The sequence below is a fragment of the Schistocerca nitens genome, chromosome 4 (genome assembly GCF_023898315.1).
Source record: "Schistocerca nitens isolate TAMUIC-IGC-003100 chromosome 4, iqSchNite1.1, whole genome shotgun sequence".
Lineage (NCBI taxonomy): Eukaryota > Metazoa > Arthropoda > Insecta > Orthoptera > Acrididae > Schistocerca > Schistocerca nitens.
In genome coordinates this window covers 384,533,834-384,553,243 of record NC_064617.1, presented here as the reverse complement: position 1 = coordinate 384,553,243, position 19,410 = coordinate 384,533,834, and the positions used below count along the sequence as shown (strand labels likewise).

The 19,410-nt window shown below is 42.6% G+C and overlaps 1 protein-coding gene across 1 annotated transcript in view; it reads right to left on the bottom strand.

The window, feature by feature from the left end:
• LOC126252005 (uncharacterized) overlaps positions 1-16,817 on the bottom strand; it is a 38,247-nt gene extending 21,430 nt beyond the window's left edge. Inside the window, exon 1 of the mRNA XM_049952789.1 lies at positions 16,705-16,817. The gene's annotated coding sequence lies outside the window, so the exon portion shown is untranslated. The remainder of the gene's footprint in view (positions 1-16,704) is intronic.
• Between the last annotated feature and the right edge of the window lie 2,593 nt (positions 16,818-19,410).

Here is a 19,410-nt window from a genome sequence, read left to right as displayed (position 1 = left end):
AAACACCCACACAGAATAAAAATGAACAATGGAGATGACAACAGACGACACAGGACAAGAAAGACTCAGACAGAGACCAGACAAAAGGAATTAAAATCACACACAGTGTGACAGTGGTTGGCTGACCATAGAGACAAAAAAGGAAAAGCCAACCACCTAGAAACACACTAAAAAAATAACCCAGTCTAAAATCGTAGGCCAGACAAAAAAAAAAAAAAGACGAACTCAGATTAAGGGATAAAAGCTCCTGCCCAAATAAAACGCAAAACTAAGCCTGTCATGGCAGTGTCATCTGTTAAAAGGGCAGGGAGCGTATCAGGCAGCGCTAACGTCTGCCTGAGCACAGCTAAAAGGGGACAGGCCAACAAAATGTGGACCACCGTCAAAGCGGATCCACAGCGACATAGAGGTGGGTCTTCCGGCGCAATAAGTGGCTTTGCGTCGTTCGGGTGTGCCCAATGCGCAGCTGGCAGAGGACAATAGACTCCTTGTGAGAGACCCGCAAGGAGGAGCGCCACGCACTGGTAGCCTCCTTGATGGCCCGAAGTTAGTTTGGTGAAAGCAGGGTGTGCCATTCTTCACCCCAGGTGCGAAGGACATTCTGCCGCAAAACTGCTCTGAGGTCACTCTCCGAAAGCCCAATCGATAAGGCTGGTGCACCGACAGCCTGTTTGGCCAGCATGTCAACACGTTCATTGCCCGGGATGAAGACATGACCAGGGGTCCACACACAGACCACAGAGCGGCTGCAACGGGAAAGAGTATGGAGGGACTCTTGGATAGCCATCACCAGACGAGAGCGAGGGAAACACTGGTCGATAGCTCGTAAGCTGCTCAGGGAGTCACTACAGATAAGGAAGGAGTCACCTGAGCAGGAGCGGATATACTCTAGGGCATGAGAGATGGCGACCAGCTCAGCAGTGAAAACGCTGCAGCCAGCCGGCAATAAATGTTGTTCATAATGGCCCCCTAGAGTGAGAGCATAACTGACACTACCAGCAACCATCGAACCGTCAGTGTAGACAACGCCAGAGCCCTGATATGTGGCAAGGATGGAAAGAAAGCGGCGGCGGTAGGCCTCAGGAGGGCCCGAGTCCTTTGGGACCTGTGCCAATTTGAGCCAAAGGCATGGGCAGGGCACACACCACGGGGGTGTACGCAGAGGGGCCCGGAAAAGAGGTGGAAGAGGGAAAACTCCAAGCCCGGAGAGAAGCCCTCTGATGCGCATTGCGATCGTACAACCCGACTGGGGCTGATGTTCCAGGAGATGGACGACAGACTGAGGGAACAGAAGACGATAATTCAGATGCCCAGGCAAGCTACAAACGTGTGTAGCATAAGCGGCCACTAAACGTTGGCGCCAAAACTGCAGTGGAGGGGCACCTGCCTCCACAAGTATGCTGTTCACAGGGTTGGTCCAGAAAGCTCCAGTGGCAAGTTGGATCCCACTGTGAGGAATGGGGTCCAGCACCTGCAACGCAGAAGGGGATGCTGAACCATAAGCCAGACTCCCATAATCCAGACGTGACTGAATTAACGCCTGATAGAGCCGTAAGAGGGTAGACCGGTCGGCTCCCCAGCTGGTGTGGCTCAAGCAACGCAAGAGCATTAAGATGCCGCCAACACATCTGTTTAAGCTGCCCAGGCCGCAACTTGCACACGGGAGGTACGATGCGACAGAAAATTTCTGTATGAAAATCGGCAGCGGACCCCGAAGACCCCAACCATGAAGCGCAGAGAGGATGTGATGTCGCCATGTCGTATCGTATGCCTTTTGCATGTCAAAAAAGACAGCGACGAGGTGCTGACGGCAGACTCCAGGCTCACCAGATTATCGGCGGCAGAGCGGCCCTTACGGAACCCACCCTGAGACGGAGCCAGAAGGCCCAGAGACTCAAGTACCCAACTCAACCGCCGGCTCACCATGCGTTCAAGCAACTTGCAAAGAATGTTGGTGAGGCTAATGGGGTGATAGCTGTCCACCTCCAGTGGGTTCTTGCCAGGTTTTAGAACGGGGATGATGATGCTTTCCCGCCATTTTCGACGGGAACTCACCCTCGACCCAGATACGGTTGTAGGTCTAGGAGGCGTCGCTGGTAGTCCGCCGAGAGATGTTTGAGCATCAGACAGTGGATGCGATCTGGCCTGGGAGCCGTATCAGCACAAGCGGCTAAGGCACTTTGGAATTCCCACTCACTGAACGGAACAGTGTAGGATTCAGGGAATGGCAAATGAAGCGGCAGGCCCGCGCACGAAGCCATTTAAAGGCAATGAGGTGTTGCAATGAGGGATGCCGTTTATGACACTGGAGCGCCCACCTGCGATCTTTAATTATCTCAGCGATCTCGGGCGAACACCAAGGCACAGTCCTCCGCCGAGGGGACCCAGAAGAACAGGGAATGGCAGATTCTGCTGCATTAACGATGCTGGTGGTGACTGAGTGAACCACCGCATCATTGGAAAGAGGCTCAATACTGGCAATGGAGGAGAACAAGTCCCAGTCAGCCTTATTCATAGCCCATCTGCAGGTTCACCTAGAAGAGGGACGCTGTGGCAGTGACAGAAAGATCGGAAAGTGGTCACTACTGCACAAGTCGTCATGCACACTCCACTGGACAGACGGTAAGAGGCTAGGGCTGCAGACTGAAAGGTCGATGGCTGAGTACGTGCCATGCGCCACACTGAAATGTGTGAAGGCACCGTCATTTAAGAGGGAGAGGCCGAGCTGTGCCAATACATGCTCAAAGGTGCTGCCTCGGCCTGTTGCCACTGATCCACCCCACAGAGGAATTATGGACGTTGAAGTCGCCCAGTAACAGAAAAGGTGGCAGCAATTGGGCTACCAGTGCAGCCAGGACATGCTACGGGACATCACCATCTGGTGGAAGATACAGACTGCAGACAGTAAGAGCCTGGGGCGTTCACAACCGAACAGCGACAGCCTCCAAAGGTGTTTGGAGAGGAACAGACTCTCTGTGAACGGAGTGAAGGACGTAGATGCAGACGCCACCAGAGACCCTGTCGTAAGCTGCCCGGTTCCTATAATAACCCCGATAGCCACGGAGGGTGGGGGTTCACATCGCCGGAAACTAAGTTTCTTGAAGAGTGATGCAGAGGAAAGGGTGAAGGCTGAGAAGTTGTCGGAGCTCAGCAAGATGGTGGAAAAAACCGCTGCAGTTCCACTGGAGGATGACATTATCCATGGTCGAAAAAAGCATGAAGGGACTGGGGAGGTATATTACGCCACCTAGTCACCTGCTGCCACCGACTGAGTACCTGTCCAACTGCTATCCATTGCGTCTGAGGGACTGGCGAGATCCAGGTCCTCAGCGGATGCCAAATCTCCACCTCATCCTCAGACGCAGAGCTTGAAGATTGCGAAGGGGTGGGTGCCACCACGAGTTTCTTGGTCTTAGTGTTCTTCTTCTTGGATTTCACACCCTGCTCCTTGGGTTTCACTGGCTGGGAGCACTTCACTGATTCAGTCTCCGGGACAGAGGAGGATTGCGAAGCCCTAGGACCAGCTGGTTGTGGGCACTTATGCCACTGTTGGGCGTCAGCCTTCCCACTTGTGGAAGCCTGGGAAGGGAAGCACCCAAGGGACCACTTGCGAGCGAAAGAAGCTGAAGAAGTTGGACACTTCTCCGGCTTAGAAGTGGGGACGGACATCCCCGATGGGTGGGAGGGGGGGGGGGGGGGTTGCTCCTGAAGTAGGTGGTGCAGGAGCAACAGGGGGGATAGTGCCCCCTACGGGCAAGGGGGCAGGTGTTGTATGGTTCAGTGATCCGACTGTAATTTGCGGAACAGATGGGGCTAACACACTTGTCGTTGCAGCGGCATATGAGGAAGTCATTTGCACAGGATGCAGTTGTTCATATTTCCTCTTAGCCTCAGTATAGGTCAGTCGGTCCAGGGTCTTATATTCCATGATTTTGCGCCCTTTCTGTAAGATCCTGCAGTCTGGCGAGCAAGGTGAATGATGCTCGCCACAGTTGACAGAGATGGGAGGCGGGGCACATGGAGTATTGGTTTGTCCGCAATCTTGACATGCGAGGCTGGAAGTACAGCGGGAAGACATATGGCCAAACTTCCAGCACTTAAAGCACCGCATCGGGGGAGGGATATAGGGCTTGACACCACACTGGTAGACCATCACCTTGACCTTGGGCAATGTATCACCCTCAAAGGCAAAGATGAAGGCACCGGTAGCAACCTGATTATCCTTCGGACCCCGATGAACGCGCCGGATGAAATGAACACCTCGACGCTCTAAGTTGGTGCGCAGCTCGTCATCAGACTACAAAAGTAGGTCCCTATGGAAAATAATACCCTGGACCATATTTAAACTCTTATGTGGTCTGATGGTAATGTTAACTTCCCCCAACTTGTCACAAGCAAGTAACATTCGTGACTGGGCAGAGAATGCTGTTTTTATCAAGACTGAACCAGAGCGCATTTTGGACAAGCCCTCCACCTCCCCAAACTTGTCCTCTAAATGCTCTACGAAGAATTGAGGCTTTGTCGACATGAACGACTCCCCATCAGCTCTCGTACAAACTAGGAACTGGGGCGAATAAGGGTCACTGCCATCCTGAGACTTATAGTGTGGCCAGGGAGGGGAACATTTTGGGATCGTATTTTTGATCATTGAATTGAGCCCGAGAATGCATAGAGACTGCTGGCGGCTGGCCACCAGCTAGAGATGATGTACCACACTTCATTGCGGGTCATCCGCCCTGATGCCACCTACTCCGACCCATGGGTGCCACCCAGCCTCAGCAAGGGCCACCTGGCAGGATGGCCATTGCCGGGAGTCCCGATACCCCAGGAAGATAGGCTCTAATCCTTGGCACGGGTGGGGAGTTAATGGCGCAGGCATCAGTAGAGTGATCCCTGTGTTGTCAGGGGGCTACAACCAACAGGGTACATGGCGGCCCCACCACAACGGACTGGCTACCGTGCTGGATAATAGGTGCAAGAATGTCCAAGGTCGTCGTCTCTGCAAGAAGAAACACTGCACAGTGCATAGTGGTAATTGCACCCAGGAACATATCCTAGCCCAAAAGATGGAAAACGAGCGGGACAACATTGCAACGACGAGAAAGCCGGCTAAAGTTCTCAATGCACGACGGATACAATGCACCATGTAAGGCGCCCTTCCCCAACTGGCTTGCTCTTCGGAAGAATTTGGAAAAATGGAGGTCAAACCCGAGAGGGGACAATCACATAAAGCCAAAACTTTTGAGACTCCTTTTAGTCGACTCTTACGACAGGCAGGAATACTGTGGGCCTATTCTTACCCCTGAACCCCCAGGGGGGACTCTGGGGGTGGGGTTGAAAAACAAAGAGTAATGTCTGAGTGAAACAGTATGTGGAGACAAAGCCAGTCATAAGGAGTTAATTAGACAAGGCAGAAAGTTTATAGGCATTAAGTGTGCAAGAAATAAATTCAATCAGCAGATACACAGTGTCAATGTGTGAAGCAGGCTGTTTTCTTCACCTGCAAATGCATGTCTGCCTTTACGGATGCAGAGGAAAACAACCTCCTTCCAAGGCTGGTGAACTACAGCTGTTAATGGGACTTGCCGTCAGTGTGCAATAACCACTCTCAAACGGCAGGGTGGCAGCACTAGCAGTGGAAGGTATATAAAACGTGTCACGGAATGTGGAAAACATTGGAGCTGTTGCCTTAATGGGGAAAGGAAGCAGTTAATCTGCTGCCTGAAAGGACACAATCATCAGCTTTCAGGCCAGGGGTGAAAGCATTTCCACAAAAGTTAAGTCTGTAAACTGTTCGTGTGCCACCATGGTTAAAGTGTACAGTGCAAGGTAAAACTGGTGCTGAGGCAACTGTTCTGCACCATAGGCCACTGATGAGAGGTGTGGACGACTGATGACAGGCATGCTGACAGCTAGTCACTGGCGATGAAGGCAGGAATTTGCACATGAATACAACCACTGGAAATTATTACATGGAGACATGTTGCCTTTTCAGATAAGTCACATTTTATGCTCCTTCGGACAGATAGCCATTAGAGGGAACGGGGTAAAACATCTGAAAGCAAACATTCTACAACAATCATCAGAAGGGTCCAGGCCGGAGAAGAGATCGTTATTGTCTGGGGAATGTTTTCGTGGCATTCCCTGGGTAATCTCTAATCACTCTGGAAGGCACAAGCGATCAACACGAGTATCCATCTATCCTTAGGGACCATGTCCACTCATATGCACAGTTTATTTTTCCTTGGCATAGCGGCGTCTAACAGCAGGACAACACAACGTGTCACATGGCTTGCAGGGTATGTTCAAAGGGTATCAGGATGAGTTTACTGAACTTGCCTGGCCACCGACCTATGGGACCACCTGAATCCAGCTGTTCGCACCAAGGATCCTCAACTGAGAAACCTAGCACACCTATACATGTCAGTGGAGTCAGCATTGCTCCACATCCCTGTTACCCTCCAGAATCTTTGACAATATTTCTGCATGAGTAGGAGAACATGGATGAGACGAGAGGAAAGAAGAGGGATGCTGCATGGTGTAATTTTACAGTGTAAAATTTAATCATTGTTACATCTTGGTTTAAGAATCATTAAAGAAGGTTGTACACTTGGAATAGACAGGGAAACATAGGAAGGTTTCAGATGGATACTGGTACGGAAGTGGTTTCGAAAACAGGTTTTGGATTGAAAAACATTTCCAGAGGCAACTGTTGACTATGGTCATAATTCACTGATTATGAATTACAGATTAAAACTCAAGAAATATAGGAAAATAGAGAAATTAGACTTAGGAATACAGCAGATGATGAATGGGTAGATTTGAGAGATGAAATAGTGAAGAAAGCAGATGATCAAGTGGCAAAAAGATAAGGCTCAGTAGAAATCCCTGGATACCATATGAAATTTTGTATTCAACAGACAAAAGGAGGAATATAAAAATGCAATACACAAAGCAGACAAAAGGCAATAGACATTCTTAAAAAAACGAGATTGACTGGAAGTGCAAAATGGCTACGTGGAAAGGACAGAGGAGAAACACAGATCTGCAGACACATGCCTTACTTTTGTGTTAATAGATGCTGTTAGTAAGAATATTACACAAACCTTTGGAGAAGAAAGGATGCAATTGCATGAAAATCAAGAGGTCATGTGGTTACTAAGCAAAGAAGGGCCAAGTAAAACAGGGATGACATATACAGGGTGTTCAATTTGCACTGAAGACACAAAAACGTCTCTAAACCTACACATTGGATAAAAAAAGTTACAATTCCAATTTGTCTGTCTCGGTAGAGGCCATCTAACGATACCACACTTGACGCACCACCCCACTCCGTGTGTGGGTGGAAACTTTGAAATCGTCAGTATGAAACTCCGTATTTTATTGCAGATTACTATTCTATAGTAAAATCTACATACGTTTTGCCTGAAGCATTTTCTTCATTTTGCCAAAGATGGTACTGCAATCAAATCAGAGGAATAGAAATGGGTACACAATTGTAATTTACGACAACAAATGCAAACGAACCCCATGTTCTTTGCTGAGGTACCATTTCCCAATAATCTACACTCACAAACCACTGCAGGTTTGGCATAACACCCCCACTGGTTATGGCAAGCTGATCATAGACTTTTGTAGGTTAACATGCGGTATGGCGTGATGGGGAACAATCTCAATGGTCTGTATTTTATTGACAGCACGTTGAATGGGCACAAATATCAAATGTTTTTGAAACAGTAACTACCAGTGCTACTGCAGGACATTGGCCTGGACTTTCAACAAAGTATGTGGTTTCAGCATGATGGTTGCCCAGCACATTATGCAACTGAAGACATGAGGTATTACGCCCAGTTTACGTTGGTCGGTGGCTCAGTACAGGTGGCCCTATTAATTGGCCCGCATAGTATTCAGTAAGATCATTTGAAAAGAGGATCACTAAGTGTGCTGAAGTTGGAGGTACTAGGTTTGAATATTTTTATGAAGAAAATGCTCCAGACAAAACTTACACTATGTGATCAAACACATCCAGACACCTGGCTGAAAACGACTTACAAGTTCATGGTGCCCTCCATCGGTAATGCTGGAATTCAATGTGATGTTGGCCCTGAGTTTGCCTTGATGACAGCATTCACTCTCACAGGCATATATTCAATCAGGTGCTGGAAGGTTTCTTGGGGGAATGGCAGCTCATTCTTCACAGGGTGCTGCACTGAAGAGAGGTATCGCTGTCAGTTGGTGAGGCCTGGCACAAAGTCGACGTTCCAAAACATCCCAAGGTGTTCTATAGGATTCAGGTCAGGGCTCTGTGCAGGCCAGTACATTACAGGGATGTTACTGACGTGCAACCACTCTGCCACAGGCCATGCATTATGAACAGGTGCTCCATCGTGTTATAAGATGCCATCACCATCCACGAATTGCTCTTCAACAGTGGGAAGCAAGAAGGTGCTTAAAACATCAATGTAGACCTGTGCTATGATAGTGCCACCCAAAACAAAGGGTGCAAGCCCGCTCTATGAAAAACACGACCACACCATAACCCCACTGCCTTCAAATTTGACTGCTGCCACTACACACACTGGCAGGTGACCTTCACCTGGCATTCGCCCATACCCACACCCTGCCATCAGATCGCCACATTGTGTACTGTAATTCGTCACTCCACACAACATTTTTCCATTATTCAATCATCCAATGCTTACACTCCTTACACCAAGTGAAGCGTTGTTTGGCATTTACTGGTGTGATGTGTGGCTTATGAGCAGCTGCTTGACCATGAAATCCAAGTTTTCACACCTCCGGCTTAACTGTCATAGTACTTGCAGTAGACCCTGATGCAGTCTGGAATTCCTGTGTGATGGTCTGGATAGATGTCTGCCTATTACACATTACGACCCTCTTCAAATGTCAGCGGTCTCTGTCAATCAACAGACGACGCCGGCATGTGCGCTTTTGTGCTGTACGCGTCCCTTCATGTTTCTACTTCACTATCACATCAGAAATAGTGGACAACGACTACTGAGGTCGCTGATATAGAGTACTGGCAGCACAATGCACCTAATATGAAAAACATATGTTTTTGGGGGTGTCCAGATGCTTTTGATCACACAGTGTATGTGGATTTTGCTGTAGAATAATAATCTGCAATAAAAAACGGAGGTTCCAATTGAATATTTCAAAGTTGCCCTCAGCCACCAACACATGGGGTGGGCTGGGGGTCGAGTGTGGTACTATTGGAAGCCCCCCCACCCGCCAGCTTGCAAGATATTTTAAGGTCTTCAGTTAAAATGAACACCCGGTGCAGAAGGGTTATATGAAGGTAACAAACTCGGAAGACAATAATGTTATAAAGATATGATAGTATGAGAGGAATTTGGCAGAACTGTGAAATACCCAAATTGAGACAAGACATTTGGAGTGGACAACATTCCATAAGAAACACTGAGATCCTTGGGAGAAGTAGCACGATCAAATTATTTCACCTGGTATGCAAGATATATTACTTCACATGACTTAACTTAGAAGAGACAGAAGAAAGGCAAACCTACATTTACAGCATTCATATGTAGAGTAAGAAAAAAAGTTTTGACAATGTTGACTGGAATATAATCTGAAACATTCTGACAGTAGCAGGGATAAAGGAGAGGGACAGGTTATCTGCATTTGTACAGAAACCAGCCCTTAGTTATTATTAAGAGTGAGGAAGAGTTTTAGCCTGATGCTATTCTATCTGTGCATTCAACAACCTGCGAAGGAAACTACAGTGATTTTGGAAAGATGACAAATTTAGGAGAGAGAAACAATAAATTTCAGGTTAGCTAATGACTGTGTAATTCTCTTGGAGACTGGAAATGCTTTGGAAGACAACCTGGACAGAACTGGTAGTGTCTTGAAAAAGGATTACAAAATATATAAAAAGGCAGTTGATATAAATCAGGCAATGCTAAGAGAATTAGGTTAGGAAATGTGACACTGTAAATGGGTTATTATTTGTGCAGCAAAATAACTTACAATGACTGAAGTAGAGAAGGCACAATTAATGCAGACTGACAATAGCTTTCATGAAAAAAGAAATTTGTTTACATCAAATATTTATTTATATAATATAAAGTCTTTTCAGAAGGTATTTGTCTGGAGTGCAGACATGTGCTGAAGTGAAATGAGGACAATAAACAGTTCAGAAAGAATGATAACAGCAGCTTTTTGTATGTGCTGTTATGCAAGAATGCTGAAGAAAGTCAACTACGCAGTATAGGGACTACTGCATCTATAGCCCAGAAGGGGGGAAAAGTGCCAGAACTTGACTGAAGGAAGGGGTTGGTTGGTACCACACATTTTCAGGCATGAACTGTCATTTTGGGAGGGAGGGGGGAAGGGGGAGAGACACCTAAATTCTTCACAAATCAAACATTTTACTCAGCTAAAATCCACGAATTTAACACTGAAATTCATTGAGAAGCAAACATTCACAAATGATGGTTACTGCATTTAGGATGAGATAACTCTTACTTTATTCCTATAAAGTACTACGAAACTTCAAATCTGCCTGCAGCCTTGCACACTAAACATTTAACTAGCTCACAATGAAAAAAATCACCTTCCAACAGTACAGCACAAACCACTCCATTTGATACACTGAGTCAGGTGATAATTTTCACCAGTGCCCATGACATTTGACCATCCATATTGCCACTGCGCTTTTGAGCTGTTTTGCACTGAACTATATTTTTGGTGTAGATATACCTGTGGAGCAGTTCCTGATATAAGTTCCGTCTGGGAATAAAAAGTATCTTGCAACAAAATAGCACAGCATATTATTGTAAAGGTCACATTATGCAACAAACAGATAAACAAAAAGTTGTCAAGGCAGTATCTGTGTATCATAACTGCCCTGTAAACTGTAATATGGGCAGTTTACAGGTATCTTATTGTAATTCGCTAGTATGACTACTCCCTCATTTATTTGTTGTATAATAAGGAGCTAGCTTCTTCCCAGTGTCAGAACCAATACAGGCCCTCTCAGCTGCATCAATGATATGTCCTTCACAGGCATACAACACCTGAGCAAATTTCTATTGATGTGCTGCTGTCTTCAGTCTGAAGAATGGCTAGATGTCGCTCTCCATGTTACTCTATCCTGTGCAAGCCTCTTCATCTCTAGATAACTACTGCAACCTGCATCCTTCTGCATGTGTGTCTAGGTCTCCCTCTGCAACTTTTACCCCCCACACTTGACCTCTGATACTAATTTGTGATCCCCTGATATCTCAGAACATGTTCTAGTAACAGGTCCCATCGGTTAGCCACATTGTGCCACAAATTTCTTGCCTCCTCCCCCCCCCCCCTCCATTAGTTACGTGGTGTATCCATCTAATCTTCAGAAATCTTCTGCAGCACCATATTTCAAATGGTGCTATTCTCTTCTGTTATCGTCCATGTTTCATTCCATACATGGTTCATTCCATACATGGTCACACTCCAGAAGAGACAAGCTAACATTTAAATCTAAATTCAATGTTAACACAATTCCCTTCTTCAGAAACATTTTCTGGCCACTGCCAGTCAAAATATTATATCCTTTCCATTTCGGCCATCATCTGTTATTTTGCTACCACAATAACAAAACTCATCTACTACTTTATTTGCCTCACTTCCTAATTTAATTTCCTCGGCATCACCTGATTTAATTCTATTACATTGCATTATTCTTGTTTTGCTTTTGTTGACGTTCATTTTATATCCTACTTTCAAGATACTGTGCTTTCTGTTCAATTTCTCTTCCAAGTCCTTTGCTGTCTCTGGCATTACAATGTCACTGGCAAACCTCAAAGTTTTAATTTCTTCTCCCTGAACTCTAATTCCTACTCCTAATTTTCTGCTTCCTTTACTGCCCGTTCAGTGTACAGACTGAATGACACTGGGTATAGGTTAAAACCCTACCTCGCTCCCTTCTCAACTACTGCTGGCCTTTTTTTCCAGCTCAACTCGTATCTGATGTCTGGTCTCTGTACGTAGCCTTTGGCTCCCTGTATTTTACACCAACTACCATCAGAATTTCAAACAGTGTATTACAGTCAACAGTGTTAAAAGCTTTTTTTAATTTACAAATGCTGTAAACTTAATTTTGCCTTTCCTAAACATGTATTTTAAGAGAAGTCATAAGTCAGTATTACCTCACATGTTCCTAGATTTCTCTGGAATCCCAACATCTTCCCTGAGGTCAGCTTCCACCAGTTCTTCCAGTCCTCCGTAAAGAATTCTTGATAGTATTTTGCAACCATGATATGCTAACCTGACAGTTCACTAATACCATAACTGTCAGCACCTGCTTTCTTTGGAATTATTACAGACTTCTTGATGTCAAGGGGTATTTTACCTGTCTCATACATCTTTCACACCAGATGGCTGCCTCTCCCCATACTGTCAGTAGTTCCGCCAAGAGTGTCGTCTACTCCCAGAGCCGTATTTCGACTCAGATCTTTCAGAGCTCTGTAGTATTCTTCTCGCATTTCATAGTTCCCATCTCATCATCATCTACGCCCTCTTCCATTTCTATAACATTGCTTTCAAATTCATCTCCCTTCTTTCTACACACTCCTTCCGCCTTTCAGGTTTCCCTTCTTTGCTTGGTTTCTCATCCAAGCTCTTTAATTTTCCTGTAGGTGGTATCTATCTTTCCCCTAGTGAAATATGCTTCTAAGTGTTTACATCTGCCCTCTAGCCATTACGTACTTTCTGTCACTCATTTTTTCGACATTTGTACTCCCTTTCAGCTGCTTCATTTTTATATTGTCTCCTTTCCTTAATTAAATTCAGTATCTACTGTGATATTTTTGGTCCTCTGCTGCCTTCACTATTTCAACTCTCAAAACTAGCTATTTGTCTTCCACTGTATTTCTCCTGTTCTAGTCAATTGTTGCGTAATGCTACCTCTGAAACTCTAGAACAACATCTCGCTCTTTCAACTTATTCAGGTACCATCGCCTTAATTTTCTACCATTTTGCAATGTATTCAGTTTTAATCCATAGCCCATTACCAAAAACAGTCTGCATCAGCCACTAGAGATGTCTTGCAGTTTCTCCTTTCATGATTCTTAAGTCAAGTGTTAGCAAATATTAAATTATGCTCTATGTATAATTGAACAACGTGGTTTCCCCTTTCATTCCCCTACTCCATATTCACCAACAAATTTTCTTTCTCTTCCTTTTCCTATTACATAATTCCAGTTCCACACCACCAGTACATTTTTGTCTCCCTTAACTACCTGAATCATTTCTTTACCTTATATATTTCTTCCAACTCTTCATTATATATGGAGTTAGTTGGCATACGAACTTGCAGTACTGCCAGGATCTTACTGTCTTATCTCGCCTACAATAATGTGCTGTTCATAGTAGCTTACTGACATTCCTATTTTCTTATTAATTATTAAACCTACTCCCACATAACCCCTATTTGATTTTGAACTTACAACCTTGTATTCTATACTACAAGTACTGTTCTTCCTACCACAAAACCTCAAATTCCCAGTATATCAAAATTCAACCTAGCCATTTCCCTTTGTAAATTTTCGAACCTACCTGCTCCATTAAGGGATCTAATATTTCACACTTCAGCCCATTGAACATCTGTTTTGTTACTCCTAATGACGACGTCCTACTGAGTACATCTGCACAAGAGATGTGAATGGAGGACTATTTTAGCCAAGTGGATGCAAACATTTTAACCACAGAGTAGAGCTGGATGCCTTAGGAAAAAATTATGGCTGCAGCTTCCCCTTGCTTTCATCCGTCTGCAGCACCAGCACAACAAGGCCATTATGGTTGATTTTACACGTACGGATCCATTGATCATCCAGACTGTTGCCCCTGCAACTACTGACAAGACTGCTGGCCCCCCTTAAGCAACCATATTTTTCTCAACAGATACCTTTCCATTGTGGTTGCACCTACAGTAGGGTTATCTGTGTTGCTGGGGAAAGCAAACCACTCAACGAACAGCAAGGTCCATAGTTCATGTTCACCTACAATCTCTAAAACGAAAAATTACCCCTATTATTCTATTTACTGCAAAACAAACTTAAATGAATCAAGATTTTTCTTCTTGCTAGAGATGCAGCACTGATAAAGTTATGTTGTAAATACTTTGTATACAGGAGTTACCATGGTTTCCCAGACACTTTAAAGCGTAAGAAATTGAAGAAGAAAGGAAAAGGAATTCCCATGGGCCAGTAGCAGTAGGTGTTTTTATTGTCCCTAAGAATACTAGATGGAAGGGGGGAGTGAGGAAGGAGATAACAGTGTTGGAGATTTTTAGCTCAACAGTATTTCTTTTAACGCTGAAGTTAACCTCAGTCAGATACACAAAATCGTAAGTGGCTAAACTGATGAGTCATTTTCAATAGCCAATTCTGAGCCAAAAACTGTGTAAAAATATGTAGGGACTCAACATTTTCATTAGGCTCCTACCATGATACTGAAAACAAATATGCTTTATGTATTCAGTGTAAGGCTTTGATGTGGTTGCAAAGAAGGGCAAGCTGCACACACAATTTCACCAATGAGTCAATACTATGTGATCAAACAAACTTAAGCAAAAAGTTGGCAGCACCACAGCATTTAGTTTGACCCTCACAGTACTTTACTCCTGTTGGAGGTGCTTTACCATTTAAAGCCCATATTCTGAAGAGAACTAAACACTTTGGTGTTGACTCATACAGAGACTAAACCAATACCTATTCAGTACACTAATTTCCTCCCTTTGCAAATCACGAGACGTACCTAACATTTCCTGCCGTATGTCAGGGCAGTAGCACTAACATATGAAGATTTTTTATCATCACACGAGATCAAATACCACATGTCACACTAAAAAGTTTTACTAATTGACTACCTTAAATGGAAGTCGAGCTTGGGGAACTTGTCCATAATTAACATGTGATCATTTTATTTAAGTGCACCTACTCACTATGAAGAGATAAATATTACCTATTAATAAGATGTTACAGCAATCTATTTGGTAGAAATAGTCTGTTAAAGAACAGAAAGGCTACTTAATTCCAAGTAGAACTGTCTGGATACAGGGTCCCATAATTTTGAAGGCTTTCATTCACAGATAAGCGGTAATAAAATGTTATGCTGGATGTCAAAAAGGTTCTAGTTACTGCTCTTACAAAAAAAGTTGAAGCAGAATGAAAAATCATATTCTTCAGCATTTCCATGGAGTGGTCCTACTAGTAGTAATGTAATAAATGTGTGTGCACACAGAAAGAACAGAACCTCATGATCTCAACAAGTCAAAAGGCAAGCAAGCACACTGAGTCACCACTTGCTCCCAATTTCTTTCATGGGACATGGACACATGTTCACAAACCTGGAGGGAGTGCAAGGGATATAGCAGTATGTTCATGGTAGCCTATACGAGTCACCAGCAAACGTCCTTAGCATGTGCTGTGATGCAGTGCAAAACTATTATATAAGTCATCTAGTGCAAACTGTGTATAATAAAAACAATATTGTACAACAGGGACTAGCTGAAAGAGGCAATGCAGTTTATAAGAAACTGAGCTCATACTCGGGAGATGAAATACATATACATAAAACAAATGAAAATATCACTTTCAATAAAAACATGTAATATATATTATAACCTAATTGTAGTGACAAATGCGCGTCACTTCATTTAAGCTACAAAATCAGTTGCAACCTACGGTTCAAAAATAAACATTAAACGAAATTTAACTTTTATTAATGTGAAGTTGTCAAAAATGTGAATTTGATTTTGAGTAGAAATGACTTTTCTTTTTTGTTATTTCCTCAGTCACTAACCTTTAAAAAAAAGAGTTAGTCTCACATTCTCGGATCATTCCCATAATACATGATTAGTGATCAATGATCTCACGATCAATTACACCGTGCCGTTCACAAAACCTGATCTTCATAGTCTCACCGTCACTTTTCGTCGCCAAAACGAAAAAATACAACTCCTGCACCGATTCTAATAATTTCCACAGCAGAAAGACCATAGTCATTTAATTTTCTAACGCAAACCTCATCCACAAAGCAGCATTCAAAATTGCCTTCATTTTTATCCATAATACTAAACAAAAATATCGGCAACACCTCGGGTAATATTTATTTTTTGGTCACTTTTAAATAAATAAACCATTTGTAATGTAAACAACCGTTAATACTAGGTCACCCTATTAACACTGATTGTATACGTCCCCCATTCTTTGCCACGCCACAAGCCATGAAAACCTCAGTAATTGTATATACTTAAAAAGAAACAAACTAACTAATCCACGCAGAAACGACAAATTTATGCTCTACTTTTTACCATTAAATAATTCCAATCGTGTAATATCAATTCTGATACCTATCAAATAAGATAAACAAGAGAACATTGATTAAAATGCATAACAGCATCCTCCGGACTATGGCTTGCATCTTGCAATGTATGCTCTCGCGTCAGTAGCTTAATTAAACAACAATACTATAGGGCATAAAAATTGTAATTTCACATCGCCTCACGAATCTACGTATTCACACCCAATAAAAACAAATTGTTTTCGCTGAAAGTATGGGTCCTCCCCGGTCTGACGTTTTTTGTTCGTAATTCCACTACGCAATTTCGAACCAAGTATTTCAACGAACGTGAAGATTTAACAAATTTCATACACAAGCTGCTAAAACAGTACTTACAGTTCGCCTAAACACGAATTATTGTTTACTCATAAGGAACATCACATTTTATCGGCGACCATTGTGGCGCCAACCACACTCCATTCCCAACCTTATTACAAGGAAGACATACCAGTTCAGTATCCTCAAAGATGTTCAGTTATTAACAGCTTCTTGTGCGCCTCCCACATGCATTGAAAATTACCATTACTGCCTAAACGGCAGGTCACAGCTGGCAAATAGTGAACATTCCGTCAGATGTGGTGGACAGCTGCGATAAAGAATAAGCAGTCCCAGACGAAGACAAAACAAAACCAGATCCACTCTGAGTCTGTCTTGTAGCAAGTGGCAAAGTAGTCAGCGTCTGTTCACCAGTGGTGCAGCTGAAATGTATATTCTGGAACTAATCCTTCATGTCTCAAAACCCAGAGTTCACTCAATGACTCTATTCAGTCCCATCCGATTACAGGTAAAACCATCGTGGAGCATTTTGATAATCACAGTATTACTCCAGGTGTTCAATCTACCGCCAGTATTACTGGTACAACTAGTTTTTCGAATTTTGGGGTGGCCATATTAAAATGTATTGTAATTCAGTAGACGAAGTCGGAGTCCACTGGCCAAATTAAAACCAAAATAAACACTTTTTTTTACAACGCTTCACATACAAACACTTTTGCAACCAAGTGAACTTAATAAATTGAAACATACATTAAAAGACCAGAAGGTTCAAATTTTGGAACTTCAAGAAACACGAATCATGGACAATAACATGATGGATTTCGGCAATTATCGTCTTTTTAAAAGTACAACTCTTAAAAGTATAGTTAATAATACACAACATCTGGGAGCTGCTTTTTCAGTCTCCAAAAATATTTTAAATTCAATAACAGAGGTAAAACCCATTAATAACAGATTAATGACAATTTTTTTTAAATGTGCATATAAAGCATACACTTTAATTAATGACCATATGGCCACAGTCTAACATAAAAGGTTAGACTGTGATATGGCAGTCAATGAGGAAAACCATAAGAAACACGAAGAAATTAAAGAAGCTTGGAAAACGTTAGAAAGCATCATCCTGAAAATTCCCTCGATCAATGTTAAAATTTTAATGACTGATTTTAAACAGAAAAAAATATAAGAAAACGGTGGATCGACTTCCTCCCCATAAATGGACAAACAAAAATGGCCAAGGACTTCTTGAAATGTGCAAAAATTTTAACCTTAAAATCATGTCAACACATTTTAGAAAGAACCCTTCTAAACAAAGAACTTGGCGGTCACTCAATAAATTTATTGGGGATTTTAAGATCGATCGTATTGCAATTTCATACCCTAACTACAAATAAATTTTAACTATCCAAGTTACGAAATGGGCTAATACAAATTTTGACCATTATTTAAAGCGCATAAACATAAAACTTCAACCTCCAAAACTCTTCAAAACAAAAAAAGTTATCAAAAAATTTGACACTGCTAAAACAATCCCAACTCTAATAAACGAACATGACACAAAGAAATCCAAAGCCTAAACGAAAAGTTCATCAAAACAGCACAAAATTTAATTCCGCTTTGAAAGAAACAGAAACACCCTTGTTGGAAAGCGGATTGTGAAAGAGCAGTTAAGTCTAGGCATAGGCATTCAAAAACTGGAATAGTAACAAAACTGAAAATATGTACTGTAAGAAAAGAAACATCTAAATTAGTCCGACAGACTGAAATAAACTACGAAAATGCTCAACTTTTAGGAATCGAAAAATACTTCCAAAAGGACAATACGAGAAACTTTTATAAAATATTCAAAACAAAACTAACCGGTTACCAACCTCAAAGACTTTGTTTCAAAAATGAAAATGGCAGTTTGGCTCTTAACAAAGGACTGGAAAGCTGGGTATAGAACCGATTTTAATAATTACTGGTTACATGCAAAATTCTCTTGCAATGTTTACTTGATTGATACCAAGAACGGTTAGAACCTAAAATTGGTGAATACCAAGCAGACTTTAAACCAAACAGATCCTGTCCAGAACAAATTCTTAATTTAAAACTAATCCTTAGGCACCAAAGGATTCCTAGTAACAATATTGTATGTACATTCGTGGATTTTAAAAAGACTACAACTCAGTTGATTGTGGATCTCATTTTCAAATTTTAAAGGAACAAGAGCTAGATAAAATTTTTTTAACACTGATTAAGGAAATGTTAACCGACAATAGCTCTAAAATTAAATTCATTGGAAAAATTTCTGAACCATTTGATTTAAAGACTGGTGTTAGACAGGGACATGGACTGTCGCCATTACCGTTTAACTGTGTTTTGGAAAAAGGTAATTAGAATGGCGAGAGAAAAAGTCGAGTCAAAATATAGATCAATCAATCAAGTTAGGTAGAAGTAATATTAGAGTAGATTGCCTCGCCTTTGCAGGTGATCTGGCAGTTTTAACTAGGGATATTACCACAGCTCAAAAACAAATTGAAATTCTTAAAGAAATTGCGAAAAAAGTAGGACTGCAAATATCATTCGAAAAAACAGAATGAGTAACACCCAACAACAAGCACCAAAGTTTTTGAACACGAAATATGGAAAAATAAAAAGGGTTCCTCGGATTAAATATTTGGGGGAAATCATACAAAAAAACGGTCTAGAAAAAGCTGAAACGAAGTTCGCTGTCAAAAAATGGGAATTTGCATTCAGATTAACACAAAATATTTATAACAAAAA